We start from the raw sequence: 15,348 nt of genomic DNA on the forward strand, positions 1-15,348 counted from the left end.
AATGAGAAACCCCAGTGATTCATGGCATGTCAAAAAAGCCTTGTGATGGTGAAGGAGAACCTCGATCTCACCCTGAGAATAAATGCCATTGTTGTTGCCCGGCTCATTATTCCGACTACACGTGGTGTGCGTTTTGGATGTGGGGTGGTGTAAATGTTTGAACTACTGAGCCTTACATCTCCATTTGTAACAACAAAATAGCTGCGACATGGTATCACATTGAATAGATTTACTTCTTGAGCAAATAACTGGTAAAAAGATCTATGTGTGCTGAGTGCATGTTGAGGTTATTGTGTCATTTGTTTACATTGACAAAAATCTAAAAATACAGCAGACAACCCATTATTTTATTCAATCTGTTAAATAAACAATTTCACACCTAAAGATGAATAAAAAAGTAACTTCCCGTGAATGTGGGGCGCCCCTGTTTTTAGCAAACAGTACTTAAAAAGCAAGCAAAAGTGCATTTGTTCAAGACATTTCTGAGCCATAGATTAATATGCAACATAATTGACTCAAAATGTAAAATATTGTAAACGAGGAGCAAAACCGTTTTGTGTTTTAACAGTTTTTGCACAACGCTAAAGGTGAGGCCATACCACGCTTTGGCTGCACATGCAATGCTTGTGGGTCATTTCAATCTCAGTTTAGGTCTTTGATTATCTGAGAGCAATGAAATAATATTGATTATTCTCTGCCTTCTCTGCATACAGTAAAAGCCAATAAATGCCGACAGATAATGGGCAATACTTTTACATTTCAGTGCTTAAAAGAGAAGCATAAAGACACAGGCCAATAAAGCACTTTCACAACTTAACTGATTCTTTACATTCCTCACAAACTGTAATATTGCTGTGTAATTGCAGAATAGCTATTCGCTCTTATCCAACTGAGTTTTAAGATTGCAATCCTTTTCCAAACACAGGCCAGGCCGATCGACAGCGCTATCGATTTCTTGATTAATGTCCCGGACCACCAACTAGCATTGGGGCCTAGAGACATAATTTCCCTTTGAGCATGATCAATAGCTCCATCAACATAAATTAATGCACAAAGAAAAGACATTTTGTTTAGTTAAAAACCAGCTTTAGCAGGTTTATGGATTTAAGTCACATGCTGCAAAATAACAATGCAGGGGACAGAAAGATTGTATAAAAACAATGAGAAATTGAAAGAGGTTGAAGTTGTGTTTGAATCCCTTGTGCATCATCGATTTGTGCTAAAAGAAATCTAACTCAACAAAGTGAAAAGATGAAGTGCAATCTTGACCTCCGTGTAACATTTGGCGTGCTAGGGAGAGGCAGGGAAGTTGCCTCGGTGGAGCTGGACTGCTGAGCTCTCACTAGCTTGCCTCTGCACGATGGGCACGGATAAAATATGTAGCTGGCAGTTGTCTAATTTTAGCTCCAAGCTCCTCCATCATCACTTTCTATGTTCCGTGCTTAAAAAAAGGTTTCTGGAATCATCATCATCATCATCATCATCTTCATCTTCATTATCATCTCCTGAGCAATGTCTGTAGTGTAAGACGGATATGTGCTTGGCTACCATGGCCTGAAAAAGTTATATCTGAGGTCATATAACGAGAAGGCCATATAATGTAATGAAACGATGATCTGAAACATCATTTAATTTCATTTGGACACGGTTGTGTTCATCCTTCGTTTTCTTAAACCTAAACTGATTTTCGAATGTTCCCTAAATGTTTCCAACGTAAAAAAACCCTCCACTGTCATTTGTTGTTGCAGTCCCTCGCGTTGTAAAGTAACCTGAAACCAAAGCTGTGATTCATTTGTAGCGTCCCCGGGACCAGGGCCGGCTCCTGCCTCTGATGACTTTGAGACAATAATTAAAGTGTGAAGTGTTGCTCTGGGATATTTTACATGCAGTGGAAGGGACGGGACGGCAAAGCGGCCCGGAGATATTGATTACTGCTGGGATTACAGCACCGCGAGCATCGCTCTCGGTCCAACAATGCAATCATCAGCCTTCTACTTATAATGCGCGGGAGAGGAGGCGAGAGGCAGAGGGAGCCGTGCAAGTGGACGCAGAGCAGATGGATAATGTTTCGGCTGCCATTGTCCTTCAAGTGTACAGGAATTTAAGGTTGAAATTTTGCAGACTGGGAACTTGAGCGGTGTCACACGGGAATCACTAGGGTGTCAGTGTCTGGTGTGTATGGAGCCACAAACATATCCGGAGGAAATCCTTATTTTGTCTAACGCCTGCTCTGTTAAATGAATTGCATTTATTCCAGTGGAATGAGGCTGTATTCTTCTCACAGTCTAAGCCGATTGTTTCTCCTTTGCTCAGTGACTGTCACCGTAGCTGCTAGCTCCAGATTGGATTCAGGTAAAGCGTTGATGTAAGTTGGCAGATGCCTTTATAAAAAAAAAAAAAAAAAGTTCCTCTTTGAGAGTTGAATCTTCAAAACGCCTGACGGTTTCCCGTTTTGACAAATATTCTTCACAAAACCATCAATTTCCTGAAATGAGAGCTGCATATATATTCATATCGAGATATCTATCAAATATTTTTTTAAGTGTAAACACGTATTCATCCGTTTCCACCTTCAGTATTGCATCCGTGGCTTTATTTTTCATTACTCTGATGCATTTCTTATGAAACTTGTTGTGTAGGAAGAGTCCGTAAGATGCTTCATCCCACTATGATTTTTTTTCTTATATAACAGATGATATTATGATAATAAGAGATTATAGTACACCAATAAAAGAAATTATGTTGTCATACTACACTTGTTTTTTATTACCAAAATGTAAAATTGATTCAGATCCCTGTAGATTTGTATGATACCATCATTTTCGATATCTTCATGAAACTTCCTCTGTTGATTCAAACTCTTACTAAGTTTTGTAATCAGGAAATGATCAATTTGCAGTTTGTAACAACACATTTAAAAAAACGTTTTTGTAATATTTTTAGGAATGAAATGTTCTTTCAATCAGCGTATGAACAATATATGAACAAACCCCTCTGTGACAACCAACGTAAATATGGTGAAATACTATTCATTTCTTTAAAACTTTTGTACGGCCTCTACATTTTGAAGGCTTTCCCCTCTTGAGATTTAACGTCACATTTTTCATTGTACAGCCATAACATTCCTCTATAAATATTTGACATCATTGTGGACGCCGCACAGGCAGCTAAGTAATTGTTCTTTGTTTGAATGCACCTGCACTTTGAAGAGCGAGCGCTCTTGAGCCGGTCAAGGGTATTTCTTGTTCTTTGAGGCGCCGTAGCCCTGGGGGCGTCCCTTGAAACAACTTCCCATCGGAGGCAGTGAAAGCCGGGGACATCTGAAGCAAGCGGGCCAGGTGACATCGTGGTGTTCCTGTTCTCTCCTTGCACAGTGTCACACTTTGCTAACTCTCCTGCAAACTTTCCTTCAACTTCTTATCGCGGATTCTTTAATGCAAGTCGCTGCTGCTGGAGTGGAAAGCTCGGTTGTGGTATTAAAGTCCCTCTGTTTGCATTTACGCTGTATAACCCAACGAGTAATACATTATGTATGTGACCACAATGATTTTAAGAAAAAACAGCATTTTTTATGTTGGTGGGTAAATTGATGAAAACTGTATAATTAGTGTACGTCCTACATATTAAGGTTTGTATGTGTGCTGCATGCTGGGCCATATTAACTGATTCTTCGCTATATGGAACTAACAGTTGGTCTATCATCATCATCATCATCATCATCATCATCATCATCATCATCATCATCATCAAGGGGAGACAGCAGTCCGTGCTGTCAATACTCCATCGACTCGTGCCTGGTGGTGGGGATCTGGACTTGATCCTGGATAATGACACAATTCAGTCTCAAATGGCGAAAAGTGGAGCTACTTTCCCTCTGGGCAGCAGGATGGGAGGAGGGGGTAGATAAGCATCCTCTCAGTGGCCTCCATCTCCTACTGTAAAGGATGACCATGGAAGCTGTGGGTGTTTCTCAGGTTGCTTCCAGACTTTAAACACAAATAGAGAGCGAATAATCTTCCTCTCGTGTGTGTAGAAACAATATACAAATGTGTTTTTTCAAAACGTGTCCATTAACTTCCTCAAACAGAACCGAAATAGGCTCCTCCAAACAAAACACTAATTCTATCTGGACCACAGCTGGAACGTAAGCACCCGTAATGGTAACCCCTTACAGAGAGCACCACACCGTTTGTTTGAATACAGCCTGGTCAGAAGGATAAACTCAAATCAAACGGAACTGGATGGCCACCTCAGTTTCCATCGTTTGTGTGTTTGCGCTGGCACCAGAAAACAAGGACAACTGGCACAATATTGACAACCCTCAAACACAGATGTTCAAACCCATGCAAAGGTATTGCTGCTTACTGGTTGCGGTCCAATGTGCAGAACTCGATAAAAAAACGAAAGAATGAAAACAGTGAAAATCAGTCATATGTTCAACACAGGTTTTGAACAGGCTCTCACAAAAAATGCATCCAGTTCCCTACCTGTGAAACAGCTCTGTTTAGAAGGTTTAATCAATTGAGTGTTAACAGCTATTTTTACGTTGCAATTTGTGATCAATTAGCGCTCCCCTTTAATGCCACAAAACGAATCAGCCGGCTGTGAGAGTGAGCAAAACATCCACTTCGTGCTCGATCTGCATCACGAAAAAGACAAATAAAGCCGAAGTGCAAATTCCTTTGTTGAGGGAAAAGAGCGACTGCAGGGCTTCTCTGAGGTAGCACTTGTCATTGAAGGGATAGAGAGAGATAACCTGGGGGCCTGCTGATAAGTGAATCTAAAGACCTCAATAAAGCCCGAGCCAAGAGAGGAGGAAGACACACGCAGGTATTAGTCCATCCATCATGTCCTTCACCAGATCAGAGAGTGCAAAAATATACCACTCATCCAGCGTGCTTGGCTCACTCTATCTTTGTCATCGATGGCTTTAGATAACCGGTGGATTCTAATCCCTGCTGAGTTGGTAAACTCATCCGGCCCACCGCAGGATGGTGGTGAAACTTATTGCGAAATACTCTAAGACCCCAATTTTATTACTTTGGCCTTACTTTGTAGGCCAACTAAGAGACTGATTCTATGAAAAGGCTCAAGTTAAAAAACTTTCTGGGTGGAGTTTGCATTTTCTCCCTCTGCCTGCGTGGGTTCCGTCCCACAAACATAAATACTACTAGATGTGTATTTATAATCCGTGTTTTCTTTCACATGCAGGCCACCCTTAATAGACTGTTTAGGTATTGCTTTGTAATGGTATCGTCTGCTTTTAAAAGTCCACCCAAAGGCCTTCAAAGCATGACAGGAATGTTGCCGAGAATTGCAGCAGAAACATCAATAGCAAGCCGACCTTTGTCACAACCTACCCGACATTTAGCGTCTTATTTTAAGGTCACTGTGAGAGATCCTGGTTGTTCCTGCCCCATTTGATCTTTTATTGTTGGCTTTGATGAGGAGTATTAAAGAGGGTCATTCGCTTTATGTCCCCCTTTGTCCCATCAGCAGGCCGATGATGTTGGCTTCACTAAAACTCAAGCCAGAGGTCGACATCGGGGAATTAATTGTGGAGCGTGAGAGACGCCATTCCCGGACAACATATTGATTTTGGGATGTTAAATATGCAAACATTTGTCTGACAGAGGCGCTTTGAAAAATCAGTGATGCTACCTCCCCAGAATACCTGGAGTGAATCTGTAGGTAACTGTGATAAATTACACTGCTAATAAACATTGCAGAATAATGATCATTAAGGATTTAATCATGCACTCCCTTTTGTTTTTGTCTTTACCAATTAACAGGTCAGAAAAATCTTTGATTTAAACTCTTAATACCTTTGTTATTGATGTTTGCTTTTGTACCGAGTAGGTTTCAAATGGCTTTTCCAGCTTAGACATGTAATCTCCTCATGGAGAAGATGTGTGTGCACAGCCTCATATGTATGCTTGTGTGTATGAAGAAACTCCTATAGGATTATAACTTTCTAACTGTTCTTTCTCTAAAACTTTTGCTACGAACCTTTGAACAAAGTCCTGTCATTTTCATTCTTGGCATTTAATGTTGTTGTAATCTTGTTTTATGTTAATAAAACGGGTTTAATTGACTAATTAAGGCGTATTTTTCATTATTTTCCTCCCTGTCACTAACTTTCCATATGGTGCTCCTTCTGTGTAAAGACTTTTGCTTCTGGTGACATCTGCTGGTGTTGAGTTTGGGGGAAAAGTAAAGATGGTTAAGAGTACAAAAACAAAAGTTTAGTTCCTGTAAAGTCCCAACTGATTTGTGCCAAACTACCCATCCTGTTATTAGCATCATGTCAGAGTGAACAAAAACACCATAAAATCAGGAAATAATTGAGGTCCTTTTGATTTTAGGAAACCAGTTTTATTTTTTGGACAAACCAGATTGTTTCCACCAGCCAAAAGCTCTGCAGGGCACCCTATTTGTATTTGATGTTGAACTTTATCCCATTGATCCGAGTCCCTGTGAGTCTACAGCCGGTCATTACTCTGAAGTACGAGGGGAAACGTTCCTCGGGTTCCACCAATGACAAATGGAACGACTGAGTCTCTATTTAATTGCCTCTATTTCCATCTGAGGCTCGATTGGCTTCAGAGTAAGATGCCCCCAAACTGTGAGGCCTTCTGTGATTGAGAAGACAAACATTTGATAACCAATCAAACTGGAGCAATGCTGTGAGAATCCCTGGCAGGGACATTAAGAACTTTTCCTTTGATTCTCGGGAATTAGAGTGGCGATAATGCATGTTTCAGATCTTTTGATTTTTAATCATTAACCCCTACTGTTTACTTTCAATATGAAAGTTACTGTCAGTGTTGGTGATTATTTGTGCACATTATGACATCACCTTCTGAAAGATTAACAATGAATCACTTATCATCTGTAATTTGTATTGTCAGTTGAAGAACAAGTCACTGGCCTAATACTCTACTGCATTACTGACGGTGGCGACACTAACAGTCACACTGATCTTCACCACACTGCAGACGCCCACCTGACAAGCACTGGTCAATTAGAAGAGGTAGACTTACTCAATTATATTAGATTTCTTAAGTCAGTAGTAGTAGTAGTAGTAGAAGTAGAGTGGTAGTGGAGAATAATATTCAATGACAGCTATTTGGGGTACAGTATGTTGCTCAAGGACCCTTCAACATCTGTTGGGGGGGGTGGATGTCTGTTTGAGTAGCTGACTGAAAGCAAAGAAGTAGTAGTCTTACCTTATATTGGTAACCTAACTGTCACGGTTTATTGTTTCTGAAATAAGAGGCCTGACTGCTTTGATTATATTAAGCCATGGTTTTACTGTTCTTTGTGCTTTTGAGTCCTTGTTTACCTGAAATGTGCACTTTATAATATTATTTTGTACCGCCCTGTTTGGCAAGTTTTTTTTTCAGTAAAATAAAACATTTGCATAAAGCACGCAAATCCACTTCTCCATGTTGATAAGTGCATTAAAATGAAGAAAGAATTGTATGAAGTATGAAAGAGCAATTATAAAATATAGAACTAATGTTACTAAATATTTAAATTAGCATTTTTGGGTGCGGAAAATTGCACCATATTACGAATGCCAGAAATCTATCATGTGAAAAATGTCTTTTAGACAGTGGTGATTTTGGTGTTGCAGCTTACACACAATACAAACCAGACATTCTTCCGACTAGCATTATTGTCATTCAACAGCCCTCAGTTCAGTCATATTCTCCTCTCACATCTCCAAACCAAAGCCCCCCTCACGCTGACTTATAAAAAATCCTGTGCCCCGGGAGGGAGCAAACTGCGGAATACCAAAGCGTGCCAGGTGCTGCATATAAAAAAGCAGGACTCTGCTTAAACAGAGATGCATTATTTAAAAGATAACTGAGAGGCATAACTGTAGTGAATGCATGACAAGGCACTACAATCTGTAGCCCCTAATAGGCCCCCAGTGGTCTTAGTGTGGTCTTCTTATGAAAGATCAGTCGCCTCGGTCCCCCTCTGGCTCAGGATAACATGCTGTTTGTCTTAGTTTGTCCTTGAGCAGCTATTTCCCAGGCAAATCACGTTAATTTAGCCCAGTCAAGCTGCAATGTGAAATCCTAGAGCTGTGTTGGATGGAAGGAAAATACTACTATAGCTACTGTACTGTGCGTTTCTGGCCCTGAGGCTATATGGTATCTTTGATCTCTTTCTTTCAAAACGTCAAGGTCAAAACAATTACAGCCTAAATGCTGTGTGTGTGTGTGTGTGTGTGTGCTTATTGGAGGAAGTATTCTGCACGATGGAACTTTTCAGGACAGATTAAACGTCCATCTCAACCTATGCGTAGTATTCCCCAGTTGGCTCCTGCTCCGGCTATGACCACCGCTGGCTCACTCTCAAAACCACATCATTGTCCTGTGAAACAGACGCTGCAAGGACAGCTAACGCCAAGCTGCGAGCACAACAGCTCCAAAATGAATCGCTCGGAATCAGCCATGTGGCAGACAAATGTCCAACTGGCTGCCACAGACACAGTGACTAACGATTTAAGTCACAATACATTTGGGATTATATATTACATTCATCACATTGCATTGCACATTACATTACAAACATTCGGGGTGTACGACAACCTACAGCGAGCCAGATGACCCTCAAAGACATGGTAAAAAGATTGACTATACCTGCAATACCTGATTAGCTTTTTGCGTTGCTCATTCACAACAAAGGTAAAAAAAAAAAATCCAGCGGGGCTGTACTTAATCAGCCAGGCTAATGCATTTAGTACCGTTGTTGATGAAGTCAGTTCTGCATTTAAGGCACTCTAAGGCTCTTCAATCGCACTTTACTCAGGTCTTAAACCTCTCCAGGCTTCAGTGAGCAATCCTCACAGACTGCTAGAGTGCAGGTGTGCCACAGAGACTAACATCTCATTAAAAAGGTGCATTACCACTTTGCTGTCCCCTTTTCCCTTTTCTCCGCTCCTGCCACAGCCCTGCTGTAACCATATGGACCCCATACCGACTCTCATTATACAGCATGAACTGAATTCATTCCCTAGAAGACAAGGAGGGCACAAAAGTGGTTGCATGTTCAGGGGGGCAGGTTAACAATCAGTTCTAGGGGTTGGAAACCGGCTGTTATGCTGTCTTAGTAAATCATGAATGCCACAAGGGATTGATTTGGCTTATTAACATTTGGGAAGTGTTCAATTACCCGACACTAGAGCCGCGTGCACTAACTATGATCAGGTTATTCTAGAACACATAGTATTTATCGTGCAAAATTCCAGCAATGATGTGGTCTTTATCTTGTATTTGAATATAGATGGGACGATTCGGCAATTCCACCGGCTGTACGCTGCATTTGAAGCAGCAGTGGCTTGTTTACTCATCACACTCATCAATGATGTTCAACTCAAAGACAAAATTGGGTTATTTGCGTCTGTGGAAGGGGTCCTTTCCACAGACGCAGCGGTGACAGGGATTGTTAAACACATGCATAGAGCGGAAGCATGCCGTCACACACTGCTTTGTGTTAGAGAAGAGGAGGTGTTCAGATGGTTTCTTTCCTTGGAAAACATCACACGCGGCTCGGTTTCAGCCGGGGGGGGGGGGGTCAGAAAGTTGGCTGTGGCTTGTCGGCAAGTCCAGGGAAAGTTAAATTGAAGCTGGTAAGGTTCAATTTTGCACTTGATTTCAAATATTGTGCAGAATGTCATTTGTCGTTGGGCTCTCTGGCCAGTTGGCACGCTGCTGTTCTGCACAATCTCTTCATGTATTTTATCCAAACCTAAATGAAAATACAAAATTTGTCAACCTTTGCCGTACAAAAATGCATGTCAAATAATTTATTCTGTAAAAAGCCATAGAGCCCACCTGCTCCTGCAATCATTTAGTTAAAAGTTGAAGGCTAAAAAAGGTTGTATGTAATATAACAGATCCTTGAGAGCTTCATTCTTTTTGACTGCACTCTAATCTTGGCAAAAGTTCCACCCGGTTGGTCAGCAATAAGCTGCATTATTGTCGGATCTGTGACAAAATCAAAAGGTAATACATATTTTAAATTGAATTATATTTTTAAATGTAACTGCACTGGTTGTGAGGCTAATTTGCAGCTAGTACAACCTTCTAAGTTAAATGTTAAATCACTGTCAGGCTACTGTTACCCTAAATGTTTTTACTCTTTTAACTTTCATTCTTGAAAGATTACCCTGTATTTGGTTAAAGTACCTTATTTTGATTTGTACTCATATACGTTTCTTTGTGTGCTTTCACTAACTCACTGCGTAGCCGCACTCTTACATGCATGGTCATGGCAAAAGATTCTTCATGATACTGTAATACTAAAATGTCATATTCATTTTGAATATATGTAGATACACTGGACTTTGATCTTCATTCATTTTCATATTTATATACCTTTCACTCACCTCACAGTGGTCTGAAGGACCTTTAATCTGTTAGATACTCTGAAGTTACACGTCCTGCTAGCACTCTCAGCGCCCCAGTCATTAACCCCTTCTCCATCTGCTGCCACAACAACGTGAACAACCGCATAATCAGATGACAAGTGATGGAACAAAATTAAGCAGGAGGAAAGGCGAGGGATGTCTTAAGCTTACTTTAAACGACTGGAAATTGGGGTGTCAGCTTGCTGTCAGGGCGCATTGACCTAACAGCGTTAGTAGGCCGGACAGCTGCCGGTGACATATCAATCTTGTCTCTCGGCCAATCCATCTTTTGCGGAACGGGAAGCGACTCACAGAGAGAAGGGAGGTGAAATACTTACGCCCTAAAATATATTAAGAAAAAAACATTCACCTTTTCAAATTTTGTTCACCATAGTGATCAACATTCACACAACTTCACAACACTTTTAGCCACACTTTCAACCTCTGAAATAAAAAGAAATTTGACTCTTTTCTCAGTCGGTACTCGTCCTCTAAACCCAACCCACTCTTGCTGTCTCGGAAGGTCAAGCAGGTGCTCGGAGAAAGTGAGTGCTGGTGCAGAGGAGGAGAACTGCTGCATGTGTTCAGTGCTGCCTCTGTCTGGGTGACCATGAAGCTGCCCATCTCCCCCCATTGCTCCCGCCCCCCTTAGCGTGGTCATGTCAGCTTTCTGGGGCGCAGCGGCCTGGCTCCCCAGGGAGAGGAGACAATAAAGAAGGGGATGGGTTGGGTATTAATAAAATAAACACTTGTTTCACCTTGAAGAGGCCATTTTGACTGTTTTCCTCTCTGCATTTAAATGATGCGAAAAGTGCATTAATGTCCCTGGGAAACATTGTTGCAGCCGTTGGTTTGGTCGTTGTTTGGGGGTGATGCATCGTGAGTCACAAGTGACAACGACTTATAATGAACTACATTGCCTGGGAAGAATTATAATTGCATTTTAATGCAAGGCAACAAATGACTTGTATGCCGACAGCATTCATAACACAAATGGTAACCAACAAAAGGAGAAGTAGGATGTGAGCCTGAGATTATTAAAGCAAAAGTTCAACTTTTATTTGCCTTATAAAATATTTTTTTGTAATAAAAAAAAGGCGTTACATTTTTCAAATGATTACATTTTGTCGGTAAACATGTGCACTGCAAAGACTTAAGATTTAATTTTAACGGGTCCTTAATCAGGTTGACTGTTAAATATCAACATGGGGAATATAAGAATCGATCAAATGGTTTTAACAGAAAACGAGTAGACTTAGTGATTTTATAAATTAAACGGTAGCAGAGCACCTGACTGCCTTGGTCACACGACGGATTTTGACCGTGTAAACCAAGCCATGCAACTTTAATGTTATGTGTTGCCCAGGGCTGCCATGTATAATTAAAATGTTTCTGTGCCCCCCCACCTCCATTCACCCACAATGCCTGGTAGACAGATGGGGAATTAGGTGGGAAAACCGCCCACATATAATATATTCATAAAAATATTGGACAGAAAATGTTATTTGAAAATGCAGCCCTAATGAAATAAACTACACTTAAATGTAGTAAAATAAGCAATCTACACTACATCGTCTGCAGCAGTGCGTATATACTCACAGTCATAAACAAGAAGTCCAGTCCCCTTATAAAAGTCCCATAGGAAAGAAATATCAGAGCAGCAGTTATGACCTTGATGTTTCTGCCACTCTTGCAAAACCCAGTGATGATGGGGCCATTCCAATACATCAATTATGAGAAGCGTTTGTTGAGGTAATGTGCTACACGCAAGGCAATGGGCGGGGGGGGCGGGTCCTGCTGCACTATTCATGTCACCATCTGCTCCCTTTCACAAGGTCTTGCTCCACAGGCCCGCCGGCTCTGGAACCCGGGTCGTGGGCTGCGTCCCTGGTCCAATTCTTCCTGCAGGGCTTGTAGCCCCGGCACAAACATGTGATTATGACCAGCCACCTATGCTGCCATCTCTGTTTTGGTCACTGCTTTTCTCCCATGAGCAATGCAAACAGCCCGATTGGAATTTTGCTGGAACGGGGAGAGAGTTGAAGGGAGCAAACATTTGCAGCAGGGGACTTCCAGTGCAATAACAGGGATCGATAAAGAAAGCGCAAGTGCAACACCTGAAAGAGGTCATCGAATAAGATTTCACGCCGACACATAAAATATAAATGTGGCTGAAATAGAAGGGATTTCCTTTTGAAAGAAATTTCTAAAGAACAAATGTGCTTTGAGTTTACAATCCTTTCGATCTGTACTAAACCCCGTATCTGGGGCACTTCAATTTGGCAACAACAAAAAAAAAGCTCTTCACCCAATGCCCAATTTGTCTTTGAGGTGATTAAGACGGGGCAATGGTCTAATTGAAAGCCTTAGTTTGCTCTCCTCTGAGTGTGTTTAGAAAGTAAATCCCTGCTCTGATTAGATGTAATATCCACAGTGAATATCTGCGAGAGTGGACTATGTAACCTGGTGGAGGCATCTTATCAGTATGCAAATTGAACAGCTCACTTTGCTCATTACATTAAATGAGCCGCGACTGAATGAGTTTGTCTCAATTATCAATTGCAAAGTTGCGCTGGCGTTGGTTTCATTGTGGTATTTTTGTTCCATATTAGCGTCTGGGTATGAGATCCAGGGCTCGTCACACTCATACATTCAGAAGGCCTGAGGCACAGACTACACACACACACACACACACACAGCCGCGCGCCGTTGACTAAATGTTGGCCACCCTGTGGGGTGTCTGCTAGAAAAGATGACTTAGCCGGGAAATGATATCATTAAAGACTAAAGCAGAGAAATGTATGAGGACACAAAAGGCCAACCTTCACGTTGCTCTGTGTGCTGCTGTATAATCTGTTGGTGGGGGGTATGAATGAGCTCACTGCAAGGACAGCAAAGGTGTTGGAAAAGGGTAACTGTGGCACCGGCCAATTTAACATATCAACAAAATGCTCTGCTATCTTCTTCTCCATTTCTTAAGAAATGTAACAAAAAGAATTCTTTGAATGATTCTTCGAAACATATTCTGTTAATGCGCCTAAGGCCTTCACTGTATATAACGGTATGTGGTTGTAAACGTTTCCTCTGCAGAAGTTGTTCACTACAATGAATGTAATGCATTTGATGCTCCACGTTCTCTGCTGGAGCAGCAGATGATTATTAACAAACAAGAAAATTCTTGAAAATGTTAAGGTTCACCAATCCCATATTTTGCATTCCCTGTAAAGAATAAATCCTCATTTTATTTCATTTTTCTTCATACACAAAGGTTCATGTCATCGATCTTCAAGGCTCTTTTTTCAAAGATAAAAGCCAAAACAGAGGTACGAAAGTATCCTAAATACGATACAAATCATATGATCATATGAACTGCTATACAATGATATGTATATTCATATGTAATTCAGTCAATATGCAAACAGGTGTGTGAGCAGGCCTTCTTTTATTCCGACTAGTTGCCAGGGTGTTGCCATTTTGAAAGCGCCGGTACTCGTGGAAATATGGAGAGACAGCTCCAGGGTGAGGGAGCTTGTGACCAGAAAATGGATTAGGATCCCTGTGGAGAGCTTGGGATCAATACCTCTCTGCACTTTGTAAGAATGATTCTTTGAGGAATGGGATGTTAATATCATTCAAAGAAACAATGGACTGCTTACATTAGTGGTCTGTAACATCTAGGAGAAAACACTCTTTTGGATGTTTTATGATTGTATAACCAATACGTTCATAAATGATTCACCTATTTTACACAGTCATAAACAACATTTATTATTTATTCTCATTTTGTAGAATTATGTCATGCATTCTTTTTGCATCTTCACTAATGTCGCATTGAATTCCAAGCAGTCAGGAAACAATTATTACTGAGAGCAAAATGTCACATTGACCTTTTTAAAAATCTCTTTTTAAACCTCCTGTTTCGTAGTTCTTGTGTCAATACTGCGCCCATGTGGTGTGAAGTGGAACATTACCCAGGTGCCACAATGTTCAGTTTATGATTACTGCAATCGAGAAAAAAGGGCAGCACTAATCAGACAACCATCCTAAGCCAAGGTACCTGTTAAGTAAGGACTTGAAAATACATTTTTTAATTGATTATAGCTTTTATTATGGCTTATTTGACAATGTTGAAAAGTCCCTGTTCTTTGTATTTATCAGAGAGGCAGCTGAATAGATCCTAAAAACTTGGTTGCTCGGTATTTAAGTTGATGACTGTCCTTCTCCTTGGGTGATGTGACAGGCAGGTCTGGTGCGCCATATGAAATATGAAACAGGATGGGGACAGCGTTGACAGCCATGTCACAAAGCATCAGTGAGGATGACGGGACCCGAGACCCTGGTCTGCTACACTGACATCTCTGCGGCTAATCGGAAGATACAGGTCCTCACAGCTGCCGGACCGAAAAGATGGAGAGAAGGTCAATAATTTAACAGCTGCAACATGTTGAGCCCAGTCCGACGTTAAGGTCTCCCTCCCTCCTTCCCTTGCACTCTCTCTCACGGTGACATTCACGCTCGCACATCTTTGCAGGCGAAGAAGATTCATCACCTTGCGTGCAGTGCTGTTAAATTAAAGAGCTTTTAACAACTTCAGAGGAAGCAAGAGAAGGCAGGTGTGCCCAGTTCCTGTTTCCTTTCATTGCTTACTCTTTTTTTTGAGGCGTTCAATAACTTCCCAGGAGAACGTGAGGATTGAGAGGTCGCTCGTTGGTCCCTTGGGCCCAAACGCTGCCACAAGATTGCAGGAAGAACGTTCAAGGACATCACAGGTCTTTTTTAGGACTCTCATTAATTGTACCTTTCTAAATCAACAGCTTTTAAAAATTCTAATTATTCCATATTCCATCCATTCCAAGACCCCTCACCGACCAGCAGTTGTCCAATCAATTTAATTCAAGATGTTTTCGGGTCTGATGTTTGGC

This window comes from Pungitius pungitius, chromosome 15 (assembly GCF_949316345.1).
Source record: "Pungitius pungitius chromosome 15, fPunPun2.1, whole genome shotgun sequence".
Lineage (NCBI taxonomy): Eukaryota > Metazoa > Chordata > Actinopteri > Perciformes > Gasterosteidae > Pungitius > Pungitius pungitius.